At 44.7% G+C, this 22,684-nt stretch overlaps 1 long non-coding RNA gene and 1 other non-coding gene across 2 annotated transcripts; one reads left to right on the top strand and one right to left on the bottom strand.

Moving 5' to 3' along the window:
* Positions 1-9,604: 9,604 nt before the first annotated feature.
* Positions 9,605-9,691, bottom strand: TRNAS-GGA (transfer RNA serine (anticodon GGA)). The gene has a single exon. It is a non-coding gene; the product is annotated as a tRNA-Ser (tRNA).
* Positions 9,692-10,504: 813 nt separating this feature from the next.
* LOC111591328 (uncharacterized) lies at positions 10,505-14,320 on the top strand. The gene is made up of 4 exons (XR_002750503.2): positions 10,505-11,260; positions 11,358-11,432; positions 12,387-13,865; positions 13,936-14,320. It is a non-coding gene; the product is annotated as an uncharacterized lncRNA (long non-coding RNA).
* Positions 14,321-22,684: the final 8,364 nt, after the last annotated feature.

The following is a 22,684-nucleotide window of genomic DNA, read 5'->3' as shown; positions in this document are numbered from 1 at the left end:
GATTCGTGGTAATCCTAGATATACTAAAATGACCCCCGAGGAAGTTATCGGGCATTTTGTAAGTTTTGAGTGCATGATAGAAGGCTCGAGGAAAATCAACGAGCTTGGTGAGCCATCCGAAGCTCAACCCGTTGCATTCAAGGCGACGGAAGAAAAGAAGGAGGAGTCTACACCAAGCCGACAACCAATAGACGCCTCCAAGCTTGACAATGAGGAGATGGCGCTCGTCATCAAGAGCTTCCGCCAAATCCTCAAACAAAGGAGAGGGAAAGACTACAAGTCCCGCTCCAAGAAGGTTTGCTACAAGTGTGGTAAGCCCGGTCATTTTATTGCTAAATGTCCTATATCTAGTGACAGTGACCGAGGTGACGACAAGAAGGGGAGACGAAAAGAAAAGAAGAGGTATTACAAGAAGAAGGGCGGCGATGCCCATATTTATCGCGAGTGGGACTCCGACGAGAGCTCAAGCGACTCCTCCGACGACGAGGACGCCGCCAACATCGCCGTCACCAAGGGACTCCTCTTCCCCAACGTCGGCCACAAGTGCCTCATGGCAAAGGACGGCAAAAAGAAGGTTAAATCTAAATCCTCCACTAAATATGAATCCTCTAGTGATGACAATGCTAGTGATGAGGAAGATAATTTGCGTTCCCTTTTTGCCAACCTTAACATAGCTCAAAAGGAAAAATTAAATGAATTGGTTAGTGCTATTCATGAAAAGGATGACCTTTTGGATTCCCAAGAGGATTATCTAATTAAAGAAAACAAGAAACATGTTAAGGTTAAAAAGGCTTATGCTCTAGAAGTAGAAAAATGTGAAAAATTATCTAGTGAGCTAAGCACTTGTCGTGAGATGATTGACAACCTTAGAAATGAAAATGCTATTTTAAATGCTAAGGTTGATTCACATGTTTGTAATGTTTCAATTCCCAATCTTAGAGATGATAACGTTGACTTGCTTGCTAAGATTGATGAATCAAATGCATCTCTTGCTAGCCTTAGATTAGAGAATGAAAATTTAATTGCTAAGGCTAAAAATTTTGATGTTTGCAATGCTACTATTTCCGACCTTAGAACTAAGAATGAAATGTTGCATGCTAAGGTTGTAGAACTTAAATCTTGCAAGCCCTCTACATCTAATATTGAGCATGTTTCTATTTGCACTAGATGTAGAGATATTGATGTTAATGCTATTCTTGATCATATGGCTTTAATTAAACAACAAAATGATCATATAGCAAAATTAGATGCTAAAATTGCCGAGCATAACTTAGAAAATGAAAAATTTAAATTTGCTAGAAGTATGCTCTATAATGGGAGACGCCCTGGCATCAAGGATGGCATTGGCTTCCAAAGGGGAGACAATGTCAAACTTAATGCCCCTCCTAAAAATTTGTCTAACTTTGTAAAGGGCAAAGCTCCCATGCCTCAGGATAACGAGGGTTACATTTTGTACCCTGCCGGTTATCCCGAGAGCAAAATTAGGAAAATTCATTCTAGGAAGTCTCACTCTGGCCCCAATCATGCTTTTATGTATAAGGGTGAGACATCTAGCTCTAGGCAACCAACCCGTGCCAAGTTGCCTAGAAAGAAAATTTCTAATGCATCAAATGAACATAGCATTTCATTTAAGACTTTTGATGCTTCTTATGTTTTGACTAACAAATCCGGCAAGGTCGTTGCCAAGATTGTTGGGGGCAAGCACAAGGGTTCCAAGACTTGTGTTTGGGTACCCAAAGTTCTTGTATCTAATGCCAAAGGACCCAAAACAGTTTGGGTACCTAAAGTCAAGAACTAAATTTGTTTTGTAGGTTTATGCATCCGGGGGCTCAAGTTGGATACTCGACAGCGGGTGCACAAACCACATGACAGGGGAGAAAAGGATGTTCTCCTCATATGAGAAAAACCAAGATCCCCAACGAGCTATCACATTCGGGGATGGAAATCAAGGTTTGGTCAAAGGATTGGGTAAAATTGCTATATCTCCTGACCATTCTATTTCCAATGTTTTTCTTGTTGATTCCTTAGACTACAACTTGCTTTCTGTTTCCCAATTATGTCAAATGGGCTACAACTGTCTTTTTACTGATATAGGTGTCACTGTCTTTAGAAGAAGTGATGATTCAATAGCATTTAAGGGAGTGTTGGAGGGTCAGCTATACCTGGTAGATTTTGATAGAGCTGAACTCGACACTTGCTTAATTGCTAAGACTAACATGGGTTGGCTCTGGCACCGCCGACTAGCCCATGTTGGGATGAAGAATCTTCATAAGCTTCTAAAGGGAGAACACATTTTAGGACTAACAAATGTTCATTTTGAGAAAGACAGGATTTGTAGCGCATGCCAGGCGGGGAAGCAAGTTGGAGCCCATCATCCACACAAGAACATCATGACGACCGACAGGCCGCTTGAGCTACTCCACATGGATCTATTCGGCCCGATTGCTTACATAAGCATCGGCGGGAGTAAGTATTGTCTTGTTATTGTGGATGATTATTCTCGCTTCACTTGGGTATTCTTTTTACAGGAAAAATCTCAAACCCAAGAGACCTTAAAGGGATTCTTGAGACGGGCTCAAAATGAGTTCGCCTTAAGGATCAAGAAAATAAGAAGCGACAACGGAACGGAGTTCAAGAACTCTCAAATTGAAGGCTTCCTTGAGGAGGAGGGCATCAAGCATGAGTTCTCCTCTCCCTACACGCCACAACAAAATGGTGTAGTGGAGAGGAAGAATCGAACTCTATTGGACATGGCAAGAACCATGCTTGATGAGTACAAGACACCGGACCGGTTTTGGGCCGAAGCGGTCAACACCGCCTGCTACGCCATCAACCGGTTATATCTTCACCGAATCCTCAAGAAGACATCATATGAACTCCTAACCGGTAAAAAGCCCAACATTTCATATTTTAGAGTTTTTGGTAGCAAATGCTTCATTCTTATTAAAAGAGGTAGAAAATCTAAATTTGCTCCTAAAACTGTAGAAGGCTTTTTACTTGGTTATGACTCAAACACAAGGGCATATAGGGTCTTTAACAAGTCCACTGGACTAGTTGAAGTCTCTTGTGACGTTGTGTTTGATGAAACTAACGGCTCTCAAGTAGAGCATATTGATCTTGATGAGATAGGTGAAGAACAGGCTCCATGCATAGCGCTTAGGAACATGTCCATTGGGGATGTGTGTCCTAAGGAATCCGAAGAGCCTCCAAGTACACAAGATCAACCATCCTTCCCCATGCAAGCATCTCCACCAACTCAAAATGAGGATGAGGCTCAAAATGATGAAGAGCAAAATCAAGAAGACGAGCCACCTCAAGATGATAGCAATGATCAAGGGGGAGATACAAATAATCAAGAAAAGGAGGATGAGGAAGAACCAAGACCGCCACACCCAAGAGTCCACCAAGCAATCCAACGAGATCACCCCGTCGACACCATCCTCGGCGACATTCATAAGGGGGTAACTACTCGATCTCGGGTTGCTCATTTTTGTGAACATTACTCTTTTGTTTCCTCTATTGAGCCACACAGGGTAGAGGAAGCTCTCCAAGATTCGGATTGGGTGGTGGCGATGCAAGAGGAGCTCAACAATTTCACGAGGAATGAGGTCTGGCATTTGGTTCCACGTCCTAACCAAAATGTTGTAGGAACCAAATGGGTCTTCCGCAACAAGCAAGATGAGCATGGTGTGGTGACAAGGAACAAAGCTCGACTCGTGGCCAAAGGGTATTCACAAGTCGAAGGTTTGGATTTTGGTGAAACCTATGCACCCGTAGCTAGGCTTGAGTCAATTCGCATATTATTGGCCTATGCTACCTACCATGGCTTTAAGCTCTATCAAATGGACGTGAAAAGTGCCTTCCTCAATGGACCGATCAAGGAAGAGGTCTATGTTGAGCAACCTCCCGGCTTTGAAGACAGTGAGTATCCTAATCATGTCTATAGGCTCTCTAAGGCGCTTTATGGGCTCAAGCAAGCCCCAAGAGCATGGTATGAATGCCTTAGAGATTTCCTTATTGCTAATGGCTTCAAAGTCGGGAAGGCCGATCCTACACTCTTTACTAAAACTCTTGAAAATGACTTGTTTGTATGCCAAATTTATGTTGATGATATTATATTTGGGTCTACTAACGAGTCTACATGTGAAGAGTTTAGTAGGATCATGACACAGAAATTCGAGATGTCGATGATGGGGGAGTTGAAGTATTTTCTAGGATTCCAAGTCAAGCAACTCCAAGAGGGCACCTTCATTAGCCAAACGAAGTACACTCAAGACATTCTTGCTAAGTTTGGGATGAAGGATGCCAAACCCATCAAGACACCCATGGGAACTAATGGGCATCTCGACCTCGACACGGGAGGTAAGTCCGTGGATCAAAAGGTATACCGGTCGATGATTGGTTCATTGCTTTATTTATGTGCATCTCGACCGGACATTATGCTTTCCGTTTGCATGTGTGCAAGATTCCAATCCGACCCTAAGGAATCCCACCTTACGGCCGTAAAACGAATCTTGAGATATTTGGCTTATACTCCTAAGTTTGGGCTTTGGTACCCTCGGGGATCCACTTTTGATTTGATTGGTTATTCGGATGCCGATTGGGCGGGGTGTAAGATCAATAGGAAGAGCACATCGGGGACTTGCCAGTTCTTGGGAAGATCCTTGGTGTCATGGGCTTCAAAGAAGCAAAATTCGGTCGCTCTTTCCACCGCCGAAGCCGAGTACATTGCCGCAGGTCATTGTTGCGCGCAATTGCTTTGGATGAGGCAAACCCTGCGGGACTACGGTTACAAATTAACCAAAGTCCCTTTGCTATGTGATAATGAGAGTGCAATCAAAATGGCCGACAATCCCGTCGAGCATAGCCGCACTAAGCACATAGCCATTCGGTATCATTTTCTTAGGGATCACCAACAAAAGGGGGATATCGAGATTTCTTACATTAACACTAAAGATCAATTAGCCGATATCTTTACCAAGCCACTTGATGAACAATCTTTTACCAGACTTAGGCATGAGCTCAATATTCTTGATTCTAGAAATTTCTTTTGCTAAGCTTGCACACATAGCTCATTTAAATACCTTTGATCATATCTCTTCTATATGCTATGACTAATGTGTTTTCAAGTCTATTTCAAACCAAGTCATAGGTATATTGAAAGGGAATTGGAGTCTTCGGCGAAGACAAAGGCTTCCACTCCGTAACTCATACTTCGCCATCACTCCGAGCAACTCTCTATTCTTTGGGGGAGAAATGAGCATCAAAGAAAAGAACTTCATCCCTGGGGAAGAGAGTAAAAGCTCAAAAGCTTCGCTTTTTGGTATAATCTTAACTCATTTATTTTATGACCAAAGGGGAAGATAGCACTTAAAGGGCTCTAATGATTCCGTTTTTGGCGATTCATGCCAAAAAGGGGGAGAAATGAGCCCAAAGCAAAAGGACCGCACCACCACCACCAATTTCAAAAACTTAGTGTCTTCAAAGAAGTATTTATCAACTGGTATCCTATTGTGTTCAAAAGGGGGAGAAAGTAGTATTTCAAAAATGGTATATCAAAACCCTCTTGAACACTAAGAGGTGGATCTCTTTTAGGGGGAGTTTTGTTTAGTCAAAGGAAAAGCATTTGAAATAAGGGGAGACAATTTCAAATCTTGAAAATGCTTTGCAAACTCTTATTCATGTACCTTTGACTATTTGCAAAAGATCTTTGAAATGGATTTACAAAAAGAATTTGCAAAAACAAAAACATGTGGTGCAAACGTGGTCCAAAATGTTATATAAGAAAGAAACATTCCTTGCATATCTTGTAAGTAGTTATATTGGCTCAATTCCAAGTAACCTTTTCACTTACATTATGCAAACTAGTTCAATTATGCACTTCTATATTTGCTTTGGTTTGTGTTGGCATCAATCACCAAAAAGGGGGAGATTGAAAGGGAATTAGGCTCACACCTAGTTCCTAAATAATTTTGGTGGTTGAATTGCCCAACACAAATATTGGACTGACTAGTTTGCTCTAGTGTATAAGTTATACAGGTGCAAAAGGTTCACATCTAGCGAATAAAAAGATCAAGTGTTGGATTCAATAAAGGAGCAAAAGGGGCAACCGAGGGCACCCCTGGTCTGGCGCACCGGACTATCCGGTGTGCCACCGGACAGTAAACAGTACCTGTCCGGTGCACCAGGGGACTCAGACTCCAACTCTCCACTCTCGGGAATTCTCGGAAGCCGGCGCGCTATAATTCACCGGACTGTCCGGTGTGCACCGGACATGTCCGGTGCTCCAAGGAAGCTCGGCCTCCTCAACTCGCCAGCCTCGGGTTCGCGCGGCAGCCGCTCCGCTAAAATTCACCGGACTGTCCGGTGTGCACCGGACTGTCCGGTGTGCCAGCGGAGCAACGGCTCTCTGCGGCGCCAACGGCTCCCTGCGCAGCATTAAATGCGCGCGCAGCGCGCGCAGATGTCAGGGCTGCCCATACTGGTGCACCGGACATCAAACAGTGCATGTCCGGTGTGCACCGGACACCCAGGCGGGCCCACAAGTCAGAAGCTCCAACGGCTAGAATCCAACGGCAGTGATGACGTGGCAGGGGCACCGGACTGTCCGGTGTGCACCGGACTGTCCGGTGCGCCATCGAACAGAAGCCTCCAGCCAACGGTCAAGTTTGGTGGTTGGGGCTATAAATACCCCAACCACCCCACATTCATTGCCATCCAAGTTTTCCACTTCTCAACCACTTACAAGAGCTAGGCATTCAATTCTAGACACACCCAAAGAGATCAAATCCTCTCCAATTCCACACAAACCCTAAGTGACTAGTGAGAGTGATTTGCCGTGTTCATTTGAGCTCTTGCGCTTGGATCGCATTCTTTCTTTCTCTTTTGCTCTTGTGATCAACACTCAATTGTAACCGAGGCAAGAGGCACCGATTGTGTGGTGGCCCTTGCGGGGAAGTTTTGTTCCCGGTTGATTGAGAAGAAAGAAAGCTCACTCGGTCCGAGGGACCGTTTGAGAGAGGGAAGGGTTGAAAGAGACCCGGCCTTTGTGGCCTCCTCAACGGGGAGTAGGTTTGCAAGAACCGAACCCCGGTAAAACAAATCCGCGTGTCACTCTCCTTATTTGCTTGCGATTTGTTTTGCCCCCTCTCTCGCGGACTCGTTTATATTTCTAACGCTAACCCGGCTTGTAGTTGTGTTTATATTTGTAAATTTCAGTTTCGCCCTATTCATCCCCCCTCTAGGCGACTATCAATTGGTATCAGAGCCCGGTGCTTCATTAGAGCCTAACCGCTCGAAGTGATGTCGGGAGATCACGCCAAGAAGGAGATGGAGACCGGCGAAAAGCCCACTACAAGCTACGGGAGCACTTCATCGGAAGAGTCCCGCACCAAAAGGAGGGAGAAGAAGAAGAGCTCCTCCAACAAAGGGAAGGAGAAGAAATCTTCTTCTCACCACAAAGAGAAGAAGGAAAAATCTTCTTTCCACAAGCCGCATCGGAAAGGCGACAAGCACAAGAGGATGAGGAAGGTGGTCTACTACGAGACCGACACTTCATCAACTTCTACCTCCGACTCCGATGCGCCCTCCGTCACTTCTAAGCGCCAAGAGCGAAAGAAGTATAGTAAGATCCCCCTACGCTACCCTCGCATTTCCAAACATACACCTTTACTTTCCGTCCCATTAGGCAAACCACCAACTTTTGATGGTGAAGATTACGCTAGGTGGAGCGATTTAATGCGATTTCATCTAACCTCGCTCCACAAAAGCATATGGGATGTTGTTGAGTTTGGCGCGCAGGTACCATCCGTAGGGGATGAGGACTATGATGAGGATGAGGTGGCCCAAATCGAGCACTTCAACTCTCAAGCAACAACCATACTCCTCGCCTCTCTAAGTAAAGAGGAGTATAACAAAGTACAAGGGTTGAAGAACGCCAAGGAGATTTGGGATGTACTCAAAACCGCGCACGAGGGAGATGAGCTCACCAAGATCACCAAGCGTAATCTTCACCCAAAGAGATAGGCATTCAATTCTAGACACACCCAAAGAGATCAAATCCTCTCCAATTCCACACAAACCCTAAGTGACTAGTGAGAGTGATTTGCCGTGTTCATTTGAGCTCTTGCGCTTGGATCGCATTCTTTCTTTCTCTTTTGCTCTTGTGATCAACACTCAATTGTAACCGAGGCAAGAGGCACCGATTGTGTGGTGGCCCTTGCGGGGAAGTTTTGTTCCCGGTTGATTGAGAAGAAAGAAAGCTCACTCGGTCCGAGGGACCGTTTGAGAGAGGGAAGGGTTGAAAGAGACCCGGCCTTTGTGGCCTCCTCAACGGGGAGTAGGTTTGCAAGAACCGAACCCCGGTAAAACAAATCCGCGTGTCACTCTCCTTATTTGCTTGCGATTTGTTTTGCCCCCTCTCTCGCGGACTCGTTTATATTTCTAACGCTAACCCGGCTTGTAGTTGTGTTTATATTTGTAAATTTCAGTTTCGCCCTATTCATCCCCCCTCTAGGCGACTATCATCTTCTGAACCAAGCCGACCTTGGCTGGTATTTCTTGTAAGCACGGTGCTTGGAACAATCTGCATCGACTGCTGTATGCTCCCAACTGGTTGAGCTAACGGCCAATCTCGGCTCACTCTGCCGAGGAGATCATAGCCTGTAAATCTTTGTTTATGCTATTACTTGTGTGTATCGCAACCTGCCTGATTACCATTGTCTTGTGTTTTGAGTTTTGACAATATGCAAACCATAATAATGTCGTAATATGGAACTCGTTTATCATGTTTATTCCATCCTCCCGTTATGTGAGCTTTTGGATGGTCGATGCTTTCTAAGCTGTTACGTTCTCTTCTGTGTTATGTGGATTTCCTTAAAACAGGGCTAGGTTTCAACTATTTTGTGGTCTCTGTTTTAACAGTGGCTTTCAAAAGTGCCCTCGAATTCATTGACTCAGGGTTGATAAGTAGGACCTGCTCGTCATAGAGTTGCACAAGGCCAAAACTACTCGGCCAAAAGAAAGGACATCAAGTGCCACCACCGGTAGAGAGAAGACAGAGCCGAAACTTGCTTGACTGCATCGACGAGCGCGCTGCGTGACATGATGGCTTTCTCAAGAAATATAAAGGCTGGAGGTAGAATTTGAGTGTCCACCTAAATTTTAAGAATTTAGTAGGTGTCTTATTTTGTTTTTTGTCTGGTGATCTATATTTAGCTACGAGCCTACGAGGGGTTGAATAGGGACGTAGAGAGTATCTTTTTTTTAAAGTGCGGTCTGGGCTTACCACACGTTCGAATATTATGGGAATCAGGAAGTAAGTAAATATTGGACTGCCAACTGCTTCCGAAACTTTTACGTCCTGTTTGATTATTGAAATTGAATTACATTCTAAGGCTCTTAATTCGTATTTTCCCGTTCACCTAGCAGAAATAGATTAACCCTAGGATACTTTTTTTCTTTTTTGTTATTTCCTCGATGTGTATTTTACATACCACAGTAATTTGCTATAGAGAATTTCTATTAATTAAAGGTATTATTGTTGGAATAAATTGTTATTTAATTTGATACATTGTGATCGCTAACATTGATGAATTAAGAGAAACGGAAAGAGAGGGATTCAAACCCTCGGTAAACAGAAGTCTACATAGCAGTTCCAATGCTACGCCTTGAACCGCTCGGCCATCTCTCCTACATAATCTTATTATGGAAAATAAACTGAGTGAATAGCGAGTTTTCGTATTCCTGCAGTACAGGTACATCCACAACGGCTCGGGAATTCCATGGCTCTATTGGATTGGATGGAAAAATTACCCTGACGTTTCTCTACCGCCCGTTGCGTCATCCCTCCACGGGCTCTCACGTACACCTTCTTGACCGCGCGCCGCCACTCCACTACCATATCCCGGAGATTGACCCCTCCCCGAGACTGCCCCCCTCCACCTCGCGTGCCTCGCAGACGGGCGACCTCGCATCGCGGGCTTGGTGCTCGACCGTGGCTCGAGTTTCGCTTCGACATCATCCCGAACAGCTTGAGAACGCCATCCTCCATCTCATCACAGTATAATACACATTTATTCATAAGTTATCGTGATATTATATGATTCCGTTGCAACGCACGGGCACTGACCTAGTAAATTATTAATTAGAATAGGGTCAACTAAATACTAGCTGGCTAGCTATTAACTAGAGTTATTGAAAACCTTTAGCTAATAGGTTAGTTCAACTACTACTTTTTCATAGTGTTCTCGAGTTGAGTGGTGGGTGATCGAGAACCGCGGCGAAAGAGGAGGAGGCAACACTGACCGTCTTTCTGCCAATTTTTTAGCTGGTTTTAGCTGCTCCAACCTAGTTAATGAACTAACTGTTAGTTGGGATCCAGCTACCAATTATTTGATGTTTTACCTTGGCTATTTGAAAGTGCTACATCTAATTTTAGCAACTAGAGGTTTCAAACACACCTTTTTATGTGTGCTATCTATATGTCATAGCCCTTTCCATTGACACCCCATCCATGCGTTGCGCCCCCAACTGCCCTTCCATTGGTGCTCGCATCTCCCCTTCCATCCACACGCCGCGCCTCCATCCATGCCCCCACCCAGCTTGGAAACTCTGCAAATCCATGCCCAAAATCTTCGGCCATCGTCGCCCCCCGTGCCTCGCTCCCCTTCCATTCGCCGTGAATGTCGCCCTCATCCAACCACCGGTGCATCAGCCAGATCCGTTCCATCCAACCAGATCTCGGCGATAGTAGAGGACCAAATGGTGGTGAAGGCGATTCATGAGGAGTGCCCCTGAGAGTCGCTCCCCAATCGCCATCGATTTCGGCTGCCACCACGCCATCGACCCTGGCCGCCCCCGCTCCCCCACGCAACAGTCGTCGCTATCCCCTCCCTATTCGTCATCCGCGATGCTCGCCGCCCCTGCTCCCCCACGCTGACTACACGCACCCTGCCATCCTCGCCCTCCTCCGCGCACCGAAGGACGCTCGCCATGCTCGCCTCCCTCCCCTCTGGCCATTCCCTCACGCGCACTCGAAAAAAAGTCTAGCCCCCAAACTCCCCAGCGGGGGCGAGCCTGGGAGGAAGAGCCGTCGCCGCCATGTATGGCAGAACCATCCGTGACCGCCTCGCTCCCCTTCAGCCCTTCCGTCGCGCGCGCTTGGAAAAAAGTCCAGCCCCAAACTCCCCAGCGGGGGTGAGCCTGGGAGGAAGAGTTGCCGCCTCCATGTATGGCAGAATCGCCCACGACCGCCTCGCACGTACGCGCCTCACAATTCTCCCTTGGTTCCGCTCTGCTCTCGCCTCACCAGGCGGTCGGGGTGCCTGATCTGTTTTGCTGCTATGGTGCTGGCGCAGTGTTTCGTTGCGAAGCCGCCTGACAGGACAATGAACCTGATGATCTGGCACTACACCATCCCCAGCAAGTAAGGGGTAAGCGACCTGGGGCTTAAGACCCTACCTCTAAAATTTGTTATTGCACTGGATGTTTGGATGATTTAGAGGTCTAAGAACACTAGGTCTCATCGATCGGGGCTGGATCAGGTGGGTCGATTTGTGCCCCTACAGTCGCCCACTGTTTTAATCAGAATCCTCGTCCGATGAACAAGGCGTGGGGGGCTTGTGTGTATGCAGTAGCCTCCAGTCTACCACGTGGCATTTTCAGTTCCTGTTTTGTGTGTCACGAGTTTCAGAGCTTGATTGAGATGATTTATGTGCCATGACATTCAGAGTTTGATTGGGGTAATTTGTGTATCAGTACATAAGGTTACTGAATTTTGCATATCGTCGTAATCTGACGCCATTAAATTTTAAGGGTAGGTGCATTGTTTTCACTCTATTTTATAGGTTCTATGAGTGCTAGAGCAGGTAATGGAGCAAGAGGTTCACAGTGTCGACGAGGTGTATGCCGTGACTAAGGCTTGGGCGCCAAATAATGGCATTCTGATCAGTGGATGCCAGACTAACCAAACAACAGCCGATGCAACTACACCACTAGGTGTCTCCTTCGGTGCTCTGAGTAATTCTATACAGACCATTCTTGCAAATGAGCACGGGAAGGTGACGAATGAGGATCTCGTGATGAAAGCACCTGAGCTCCTGTCCAGGCAAGGGTACACTCAACAGCAGCATATGCTTTCCTACAGCGACGAGCATATCCATGTCGCTTTCATACGCTAAAACTTGGATTGTTACAGCCATTACTTTCCTCCCTCCTTTTGTGTTGATCGGTGCACTAGAGGTTGAGATTTTTTTCTCCCCTTATAATTTCATGCACAATCTTGTTTTTGTCTTGTGCTGGTTCATGTAGTATGGAAACTTGACACCTTATACACAATCTTTGCTTGAAGCACACTGGAGGGGTTAACAAGCCTTGCTTTTTCGCAGGAAGCATCATAGTCATGGGAGGAGGGGAAGCGACGAAGGCGCGAGAGGGATGGTAAACATGGCCAGATTCTGTACATTATTTATGGAATTATGGTAGATTTACGAGTCATGCACTTTTGGTAGATTCTGGCAACTCTTCTTCAATAGAAAGATTTTTTATTGTTCACACCTTCCGTTTTGGACATCGTCTTCAGCACATGTCTTTGACTTTTTCCCTAAACATTTGCTACTAAAACTTGTTGAAGAGATAATTTATCTGCTAATACTTTTTTTTGTTTTACTATAGTAGACATAATTGTTACTTTCTGTAATAAATAATATTTCTGGAATATGATTTGACATTGTTATATGTCTAGAAAATCAATAGTGCTTTTATTTCTCAGATCTGACTGTACTATTGATTTATGTGTCATATGCGCATTGTTGTATGCCATCTTAATTTGTGTTACCTGTGAACTAATAGTAATGTTTCTAAAGATTTGCATTTTCTTTTTATAACCACCAAAATTGTTTTGCTCTTATTGCGATATTGAGAACTTAAGAATAGATTATGGCATTGTCATGTTGTCTAAACCATCTTATTATGACTAAACACTATTTAGATGATTTAAACAATTATCGTTGTGCACTAAAATTTTATTTAATATTTTGTATGCCGTTGCAACGCACGGGCATCCAACTGAAAAGACAAGCACACAGACTCAAGAAACGGTAAATAAACATGTGTGTCACAAGTGAATTGCTGGTAAATAAACATGTGTGCCACAGACTCTATGATTCAGACATCGGAGGAAGACCATGGAATAAAAAGAGTTTGTACAAAGTATGTACAAACTTTATCAACTAAATCACTCACTTTGCCAAGTAAAGCTTGGGACTTCCTGATCAACAGTAAATACTGGATTGCTTCTGCTTTAGATTAGAAATTCAGAACGAGAAGTTTCCTTGACAGCACATTGTTTTTATGCTTCTGCTTTAGATTAGAAATTCCTTTCCAGATGCTCACTATTTAGCTTTGATGTCTTTCACAGTGCTCTGGTCTTCCTCCGATGTCTGAAGCTGAGGCTCATGCTTTTGAAGTCAACTCTTTTGGCCTCTACAATGAATTATCAGAGCTTGTTGAGTTAGGAGGTGCGGATAACAACTTAAACACCAGCAATGTGGAAACTACAGATTACCTCATGTTGCCACCTGACAGAGAACTGTCGGCTAATGATTACATGGAACTAAACGATCTCCTTGCTCTTGACCCAAGCTTCTCCAGTGAATTTTCTGCTCAGGACAATCAATATATGCAGCATCCTCTTGCTCAGTACAATGGACATTATGATCTGTCAGGTCCTTCGGAGCCAACAATGCCTAGCATTTTCGATGTTTTTCCTCCCAATAATGGAGTCCTCGCAACAGATGATCCAGCCAACTACTTGGACCCAGCCATGCAGTTCCCTTTCTCATGATTGGTCACCATTTGTCATGGAGGTACGTATGTTTATACCTGCTCTTTTTGTGCTTGAACTTGTCTGGACTGCTTCGGTGTTGCAACTTGCAGCTTGCTGTTGCTACAACTCTATCCACCCTGAACGTCAAGGACGTCATTGATGTCATGCCTGGGCTCATGAAATCGTCTGTTGCTCTTCTGAACCAAGCCGACCTTGGCTGGTATTTCTTGTAAGCACGGTGCTTGGAACAATCTGCATCGACTGCTGTATGCTCCCAACTGGTTGAGCTAACGGCCAATCTCGGCTCACTCTGCCGAGGAGATCATAGCCTGTAAATCTTTGTTTATGCTATTACTTGTGTGTATCGCAACCTGCCTGATTACCATTGTCTTGTGTTTTGAGTTTTGACAATATGCAAACCATAATAATGTCGTAATATGGAACTCGTTTATCATGTTTATTCCATCCTCCCGTTATGTGAGCTTTTGGATGGTCGATGCTGATAGTCGCCTAGAGGGGGGGTGAATAGGGCGAAACTGAAATTTACAAATATAAACACAACTACAAGCCGGGGTTAGCGTTAGTAATAATAAATGAGTCCGCAAGAGAGGGCGCAAAACAAATCCCAAGCGAATAAGCAAATGAGACACGGAGATTTGTTTTACCGAGGTTCGGTTCTTGCAAACCTACTCCCCGTTGAGGAGGCCACAAAGGCCGGGTCTCTTTCAACCCTTCCCTCTCTCAAACGGTCCCACGGACCGAGTGAGCTTCTCTTCTCTAATCAAAGCCGGGAACAAAACTTCCCCGCAAGGGCCACCACACAATTGGTGCCTCTTGCCTTGATTACAATGGAGTTGTGATCTCAAGAACAAGTGAGAAAGAAAAGAAGCAATCCAAGCGCAAGAGCTCAAATGAACACGGCAAATCACTCTCACTAGTCACTAGGGCTTTGTGTGGAATTGGAGAGGATTTGATCTCTTTAGTGTGTCTAGAATTGAATGCTAGAGCTCTTGTAGTAGTTGAGAAGTGGAAAACTTGGATGCAATGAATGGTGGGGTGGTTGGAGTATTTATAGCCCCAACCACCAAACTTGACCGTTGGCTGGAGGCGTCTGCTCGATGGCGCACCGGACAGTCCGGTGCACACCGGACAGTCCGGTGCCCCTGCCACGTCATCACTGCCGTTGGATTCTAGCCGTTGGAGCTTCTGACTTGTGGGCCCTCCTGGGTGTCCGGTGCACACCGGACATGCACTGTTTGATGTCCGGTGCACCGGCATGGGCGATTCTGACTTCTGCGCGCGCTGTGCGCGCATTAAATGCTCCGCAGGGAGCCGTTGGCGCCGCAGGGAGCCGTTGCTCCGCTGGCACACCGGACAGTCCGGTGCACACCGGACAGTCCGGTGAATTTTAGCGGAGTGGCTGCTGCGCGAACCCGAGGCTGGCGAGTTCAGGAGGCCGAGCTTCCTTGGAGCACCGGACATGTCCGGTGCACACCGGACAGTCCGGTGAATTATAGCGCGCCGGCTTCCGAGAAATCCCGAGAGTGAAGAGTTGGAGTCTGAGTCCCCTGGTGCACCGGACAGGTACTGTTCACTGTCCGGTGGCACACCGGACAGTCCGGTGCGCCAGACCAGGGGTGCCCTCGGTTGCCCCTTTGCTCCTTTATTGAATCCAAAACTTGGTCTTTTTATTGGCTGAGTGTGAACCTTTTTCACCTGTATAATCTATACACTTGGGCAAACTAGTTAGTCCAAAGATTTGTGTTGGGCAATTCAACCACCAAAATTATTTAGGAACTAGGTGAAAGCCTAATTCCCTTTCAATCTCCCCCTTTTTGGTGATTGATGCCAACACAAACCAAAGCAAATAGAGAAGTGCATAATTGAACTAGTTTGCATAATGTAAGTGAAAAGGTTACTTGGAATTAAGCCAATATAACTACTTACAAGATATGCAAGGAATGTTTCTTTCTTATATAACATTTTGGACCACGTTTGCACCACATGTTTTGTTTTTGCAAATTCTTTTTGTAAATCCATTTCAAAGATCTTTTGCAAATAGTCAAAGGTAAATGAATAAGAGTTTGCAAAGCATTTTCAAGATTTGAAATTGTCTCCCCCTGTTTCAAATGCTTTTCCTTTGACTAAACAAAACTCCCCCTAAAAGAGATCCACCTCTTAGTGTTCAAGAGGGTTTTGAAATACCATTTTTGAAATACTACTTTCTCCCCCTTTTGAACAAAATAGGATACCAAATGATAAATACTTTTGGAAAGCACTAAGTTTTTGAATTTGGTGGTGGTGGTGCGGTCCTTTTGCTTTGGGCTCATTTCTCCCCCTTTTTGGCATGAATCGCCAAAAACGGAATCATTAGAGCCCTCGAAGTAAGTTCTTCCTCTTTGGTCATAAATGAATGAGTTAAGATTATACCAAAGACGAAGTCCGGTCCTTTTGCTTTTGAGCTTTTACTCTCTCCCCCAAGGATGGAGTCCTTTTCTTTGATGCTCATTTCTCCCCAAGGAATAGAGAGTTGCTCGGAGTGATGGCGAAGCATGAGTTACGGAGTGGAAGCCTTTGTCTTCGCCGAAGACTCCAATTCCCTTTCAATATACCTATGACTTGGTTTGAAATAGACTTGAAAACACATTAGTCATAGCATATAAAAGAGATATGATCAAAGGTATTCAAATGAGCTATGTGTGCAAGCTTAGCAAAAGAAATTTCTAGAATCAAGAATATTGAGCTCATGCCTAAGTCTGGTAAAAGATTGTTCATCAAGTGGCTTGGTAAAGATATCGGCTAATTGATCTTTAGTATTAATGTAAGAAATCTCGATATCCCCCTTTTGTTGGTGATCCCTAAGAAAATGATACCGAATGGCTATGTGCTTAGTGCGGCTATGCTCGACGGGATTGTCGGCCATTTTAATTGCACTCTCATTATCACATAGCAAAGGGACTTTGGTTAATTTGTAACCGTAGTCCCGCAGGGTTTGCCTCATCCAAAGTAATTGCGCGCAACAATGGCCTGCGGCAATATACTCGGCTTCGGCGGTGGAAAGAGCGACCGAATTTTGTTTCTTTGAAGCCCAAGACACCAAGGATCTTCCCAAGAACTGACAAGTCCCCGATGTGCTCTTCCTATTAATTTTGCACCCCGCCCAATCGGCATCCGAATAACCAATCAAATCAAATGTGGATCCCCGAGGGTACCAAAGCCCAAACTTAGGGGTATAAGCCAAATATCTCAAGATTCGTTTTACGGCCGTAAGGTGGGATTCCTTAGGGTCGGATTGGAATCTTGCACACATGCAAACGGAAAGCATAATGTCCGGTCGAGATGCACATAAATAAAGCAATGAACCAATCATCGACCGGTATACCTTTTGATCCACGAACTTACCTCCCGTGTCGAGGTCGAGATGCCCATTAGTTCCCATGGGTGTTTTGATGGGCTTGGCATCCTTCATTCCAAACTTGCTTAGGATGTCTTGAGTGTACTTCGTTTGGCTGATGAAGGTGCCCTCTTGGAGTTGCTTCACTTGAAATCCTAGAAAATACTTCAACTCCCCCATCATAGACATCTCGAATTTCTGTGTCATGATCCTACTAAACTCTTCACATGTAGACTCGTTAGTAGACCCAAATATAATGTCATCAACATAAATTTGGCATACAAACAAGTCATTTTCAAGAGTTTTAGTAAAGAGTGTAGGATCGGCCTTGCCAACTTTGAAGCCATTAGCAATAAGGAAATCTCTAAGGCATTCATACCATGCTCTTGGGGCTTGCTTGAGCCCATAAAGCGCCTTAGAGAGCCTATAAACATGGTTAGGATACTCACTGTCTTCAAAGCCGGGAGGTTGCTCAACATAGACCTCTTCCTTGATCGGTCCATTGAGGAAGGCACTTTTCACGTCCATTTGGTAAAGCTTAAAGCCATGGTAAGTAGCATAGGCCAATAATATGCGAATTGACTCAAGCCTAGCTACGGGTGCATAGGTTTCACCGAAATCCAAACCTTCGACTTGTGAATACCCTTTGGCCACGAGTCGAGCTTTGTTCCTTGTCACCACACCATGCTCATCTTGCTTGTTGCGGAAGACCCATTTGGTTCCTACAACATTTTGGTTAGGACGTGGAACTAAATGCCATACCTCATTCCTTGTGAAATTGTTGAGCTCCTCTTGCATCGCCACCACCCAATCCGAATCTTGAAGTGCTTCCTCTACCCTGTGTGGCTCAATAGAGGAAACAAAAGAGTAATGTTCACAGAAATGAGCAACACGAGATCTAGTGGTTACCCCCTTATGAATATCGCCAAGGATGGTGTCGACGGGGTGATCTCGTTGTATTGCTTGGTGGACTCTTGGGTGTGGCGGTCTTGGCTCTTCCTCATCCTCCTTTTCTTGATTATTTGCATCTCCCCCTTGATCATTGCCATTATCTTGAGGTGGCTCATCTTCTTGATTTTGCCCTTCATCAACTTGAGCCTCATCCTCATTTTGAGTTGGTGGAGATGCTTGCATGGAGGAGGATGGTTGGTCTTGTGCATTTGGAGGCTCTTCGGATTCCCTAGGACACACATCCCCAATGGACATGTTCCTAAGCGCTATGCATGGAGCCTGTTCTTCACCTACTTCATCAAGATCAACTTGCTCTACTTGAGAGCCGTTAGTTTCATCAAACACAACGTCACATGAGACTTCAACTAGTCCAGTGGACTTGTTAAAGACCCTATATGCCCTTGTGTTTGAGTCATAACCGAGTAAAAAACCTTCTACAGTTTTAGGAGCAAATTTAGATTTTCTACCTCTTTTAACAAGAATAAAACATTTGCTACCAAAAACTCTAAAGTATGAAATGTTGGGCTTTTTACCGGTTAGGAGTTCATATGATGTCTTCTTGAGGATTTGGTGAAGATATAACCGGTTGATGGCGTAGCAAGCGGTGTTGACCGCCTCCGCCCAAAACCGATCCGAAGTCTTGTATTCATCAAGCATGGTTCTTGCCATGTCCAAAAGAGTTCTATTCTTCCTCTCCACTACACCATTTTGTTGAGGCGTGTAGGGAGAAGAGAACTCATGCTTGATGCCTTCCTCCTCAAGAAAGCCTTCAATTTGAGAGTTCTTGAACTCCGTCCCGTTGTCGCTTCTTATTTTCTTGATCCTTAAGCCGAACTCATTTTGAGCCCGTCTCAAGAATCCCTTTAAGGTTTCTTGGGTTTGAGATTTTTCCTGTAAAAAGAATACCCAAGTGAAGCGAGAATAATCATCCACAATAACAAGACAATACTTACTCCCGCCGATGCTTATGTAAGCAATCGGGCCGAATAGATCCATGTGGACTAGCTCAAGTGGCCTGTCGGTCGTCATGATGTTCTTGTGTGGATGATGGACTCCAACTTGCTTCCCCGCCTGGCATGCACTACAAATCCTGTCTTTCTCAAAATGTACATTTGTTAATCCTAAAATGTGCTCTCCCTTTAGAAGCTTATGAAGATTCTTCATCCCAACATGAGCTAGTCGGCGGTGCCAGAGCCAACCCATGTTAGTCTTAGCAATTAAACAAGTGTCGAGTTCAGCTCTATTAAAATCTACCAAGTATAGCTGACCCTCTAACACTCCCTTAAATGCTATTGAATCATCACTTCTTCTAAAGACAGTGACACCTACATCAGTGAATAGACAGTTGTAGCCCATTTGACATAATTGGGATACGGAAAGCAAATTGTAATCTAAAGAATCTACAAGAAAAACATTGGAAATAGAATGGTCAGGAGATATAGCAATTTTACCAAGTCCTTTGACCAAACCTTGATTTCCATCCCCGAATGTGATAGCTCGTTGGGGATCTTGGTTTTTCTCATATGAGGAGAACATCCTTTTCTCCCCGGTCATGTGGTTTGTGCACCCGCTGTCGAGTATCCAACTTGAGCCCCCGGATGCATAAACCTACAAAACAAATTTAGTTCTTGACTTTAGGTACCCAAACGGTTTTGGGTCCTTTGGCATTAGAAACAAGAACTTTGGGTACCCAAACACAAGTCTTGGAATCCTTGTGTTTGCCCCCAACAAATTTGGCAACTACCTTGCCGGATTTGCTAGTAAGCACATAAGATGCATCAAAAGTTTTAAATGAAATGGCATGATCATTTGATGCATTAGGAATTTTCTTCTTAGGCAACTTAGCATGGGTTGGTTGCCTAGAGCTAGATGTCTCACCCTTATACATATAAGCATGATTAGGGCCAGAGTGAGACTTCCTAGAATGAATCTTTCTAATTTTGCTCTCAGGATAGCCGACAGGGTACAAAATGTAACCCTCGTTATCCTGAGGCATGGGAGCCTTGCCCTTAACAAAGTTAGATAAGTTCTTTGGAGGAGCATTAAGTTTGACATTGTCTCCCCTTTGGAAGCCAATGCCATCCTTAATGCCAGGGCGTCTCCCATTATAAAGCATGCTACGAGCAAATTTAAATTTCTCATTTTCTAGATTGTGCTCGGCAATTTTAGCATCTAATTTTGCTATATGATCATTTTGTTGTTTAATTAAAGCCATATGATCAAGAATAGCATTAACATCAATATCTCTACATCTAGTGCAAATAGAAACATGCTCAAGATTAGATGTAGAGGGTTTGCAAGATTTAAGTTCTACAACCTTAGCATGCAACATTTCATTCTTAGTTCTAAGGTCGGAAATAGTAGCATTGCAAACATTAAAATCTTTAGCCTTAGCAATTAAATTTTCATTCTCTAATCTAAGGCTAGCAAGAGATGCATTCAATTCATCAATCTTAGCAAGCAAGTCAATGTTATCATCTCTAAGATTGGGAATTGAAACATTACAAACATGTGAATCAACCTTAGCATTTAAAATAGCATTTTCATTTCTAAGGTTGTTAATCATCTCACGGCAAGTGCTTAGCTCACTAGACAATTTTTCACATTTTTCTACTTCTAGAGCATAAGCCTTTTTAACCTTAACATGTTTCTTGTTTTCTTTAATTAGACAATCCTCTTGGGAGTCCAAAAGGTCATCCTTTTCATGAATAGCACTAACTAATTCATTTAACTTTTCTTTTTGAGCTATGTTAAGGTTGGCAAAAAGGGAACGCAAATTATCCTCCTCATCACTAGCATTATCATCACTAGAAGATTCATATTTAGTGGAGGAGTTGGATTTAACCTTCTTCTTTTTGCCGTCCTTTGCCATGAGGCACTTGTGGCTGACGTTGGGGAAGAGGAGTCCCTTGGTGACGGCGATGTTGGCGGCGTCCTCGTCGTCGGAGGAGTCGCTTGAGCTCTCGTCGGAGTCCCACTCGCGACAAACATGGGCATCGCCGCCCTTCTTCCTGTAGTACCTCTTCTTCTCCTTTCTTCTCCCCTTCTTGTCGTCGCCTCGGTCACTGTCACTAGATATAGGACATTTAGCAATAAAATGACCGGGCTTACCACATTTGTAGCAAACCTTCTTGGAGCGGGGCTTGTAGTCTTTTCCCCTCCTTTGTTTGAGGATTTGGCGGAAGCTCTTGATGACGAGCGCCATCTCCTCATTGTCAAGCTTGGAGGCGTCTATTGGTTGTCGACTTGGTGTAGACTCCTCCTTCTTTCCTTCCGTCGCCTTGAATGCAACGGGTTGAGCTTCGGATGTGTCGCCAAGCTCGTTGATTTTCCTCGAGCCTTCTATCATGCACTCAAAACTTACAAAATGCCCGATAACTTCCTCGGGGGTCATTTTAGTGTATCTAGGATTACCACGAATCAATTGAACTTGAGTGGGATTTAGAAAAATGAGAGATCTTAAAATAACATTTACCACTTCGTGGTCGTCCCACTTCTTGCTCCCGAGGTTGCGCACTTGGTTCACCAAAGTCTTGAGCCGGTTGTACATGTGTTGTGGCTCCTCCCCTTTGTGAAGCCGGAACCGACCGAGCTCCCCCTCGATCGTTTCCCGCTTGGTGATCTTGGTGAGCTCATCTCCCTCGTGCGCAGTTTTGAGCACATCCCAAATCTCCTTTGCATTTTTCAACCCTTGCACTTTGTTGTATTCTTCCTTGCTTAGAGAGGCAAGGAGTATGGTTGTGGCTTGAGAGTTGAAGTGCTCGATTTGGGCCACCTCATCCTCATCATAGTTTTCATCCCCTACGGATGGTACCTGCGCACCAAACTCAACAACATCCCATATGCTTTTGTGGAGCGAGATTAGATGAAATCGCATTAAATCGCTCCACCTAGCGTAATCTTCACCATCAAAAGTTGGTGGTTTGCCTAGTGGGACGGAAAGTAAAGGTGTATGTTTGGAAATGCGAGGGTAGCGTAGAGGGATCTTACTATACTTCTTGCGCTCTTGGCGCTTAGAAGTGACGGAGGGCGCATCGGAGTCGGAGGTCGATGTTGATGAAGTGTCGGTCTCGTAGTAGACCACCTTCCTCATCCTCTTGTGCTTGTCGCCTTTCCGATGCGGCTTGTGGGAAGAAGATTTTTCCTTCTTCTCTTTGTGGTGACAAGAAGATTTCTTCTCCTTCCCTTTGTTGGAGGAGCTCTTCTTCTTCTCCCTCCTTTTGGTGCGGGACTCTTCCGATGAAGTGCTCCCGTAGCTTGTAGTGGGCTTTTCGCCGGTCTCCATCTCCTTCTTGGCGTGATCTCCCGACATCACTTCGAGCGGTTAGGCTCTAATGAAGCACCGGGCTCCGATACCAATTGATAGTCGCCTAGAGGGGGGGTGAATAGGGCGAAACTGAAATTTACAAATATAAACACAACTACAAGCCGGGGTTAGCGTTAGTAATAATAAATGAGTCCGCAAGAGAGGGCGCAAAACAAATCCCAAGCGAATAAGCAAATGAGACACGGAG

Source organism: Zea mays, chromosome 4 (genome assembly GCF_902167145.1).
Source record: "Zea mays cultivar B73 chromosome 4, Zm-B73-REFERENCE-NAM-5.0, whole genome shotgun sequence".
Classification (NCBI taxonomy): Eukaryota; Viridiplantae; Streptophyta; class Magnoliopsida; order Poales; family Poaceae; genus Zea; species Zea mays.
Note: the sequence above shows the minus strand (reverse complement) of the source record. Positions and strands in the feature narration are given on the sequence as shown.